Source organism: Equus asinus, chromosome 11, assembly GCF_041296235.1.
Source record: "Equus asinus isolate D_3611 breed Donkey chromosome 11, EquAss-T2T_v2, whole genome shotgun sequence".
In the NCBI taxonomy this organism is placed as follows: Eukaryota; Metazoa; Chordata; class Mammalia; order Perissodactyla; family Equidae; genus Equus; species Equus asinus.
In genome coordinates this window covers 26,322,362-26,323,770 of record NC_091800.1, presented here as the reverse complement: position 1 = coordinate 26,323,770, position 1,409 = coordinate 26,322,362, and positions in this window count along the sequence as shown.

Below are 1,409 nucleotides of genomic sequence, written 5' to 3'. Positions count from 1 at the left end.
CTTTCGCTTCCTTTCCTAAACTTGGAGTATTTTGCATTTCAACAATCCTCAAAATAGGGCACCTGTAGCATTGAGATGATTGTTTTCCTTAAATAAGGGGGTATTTATCATTTATCACATTATCCTACTTGAAGTGATTATTCTCATTCATCAAATTGAATTTAATTAATTTTCACATTTCAAGGGCTTGATAACTGCTAACTATATCCACTTGGTCAGTAGCTCCATAAACAATCTGCATTTTTCCCTCTCACATTTATTTGCATCTAAAAGGCTGTATTTACTTCTCCAGATTAAAACTACTCTGTATGCTAGGCCATGTTGGCAAATTCTCTGGAGGGAAGAGAATCCACTGGTAAAACACGGCCCAAGAATGTATGGCAAACAGATGAACACTAAGCACGTTGTTTTAGCTGATGGAAGAGGATAGAAGAGAGAAGGTATTTGTGAAGGAGACAACACCTTTCCCTTGAGACTGCCAGGATGCCGAAGGTGGAGCTGGCTGCCAGACCCCAGAGCAGAAACAGTAGCAAGCAGTATCTGCTCACAGACAACTTTGAAGGCGCTCTCCACTCGGCGGAGCCTATTCCTGATCTTATTTGTCTGGGGAACCTTGAGAATGGCTTTTTCATATTCGTTTTCTATTCCTGATCTTATTTGTCTGGGGAACCTTGAGAATGGCTTTTTCATATTCGTTTTCTGGTTGCCTCAGAGGAAGCCCACGTCTGTGAATGCTTTCATACCAGTTCTGGCCATTACAGATCTCCTGTTGAGGGGCACTCTGCCTTCAGGGGGGACCATGACCTCAGGGTGACCCAGCCTGCAAGGTCATTTTTCTTTTAGGAAGATTAGCCCTGAGCTAACATCCGCCACCAATCCTCGTCTTTTTGCTGAGGAAGACTGGCCCAGAGCTAATATTCATGCCCATCTTCCTCTATTATATATGTGAGATGCCTGCTACAGCATGGCTTGATAAGCGGAGCATAGGTCCATGCCCGGCATCTGAGCCCACGAACCCCAGGCCGCTGAAGCAGAACGTGCAAACTTAACCACTGTGCCACCAGGCCGGCCCCTGAAGTGTCATATTTTATTTTTGTGAGTCAACATGTGCAGCAGCATTTACTCCCAGACTGGCCTGAGGGGAGTGCTAGAAAGTGCTTCAAAACAAAAGGAGAAGCCTATTGCTAGATTTACATGATGCATAATTAGACTGATATCATCATATAACATATTATTACATGCCTATAAAATTTATGTGTCTGTTTGCATATATGCTCACTAATAGAGATATAGCATTAGGGCAAAATTCTTTTACAACTCCAGCAAGATTCTGCCGTCAACTTTCTATAACCTGCAATTAGTACTCTGATCAATAAGGTTATAACCATAAACGAATACTACTTCTGTAC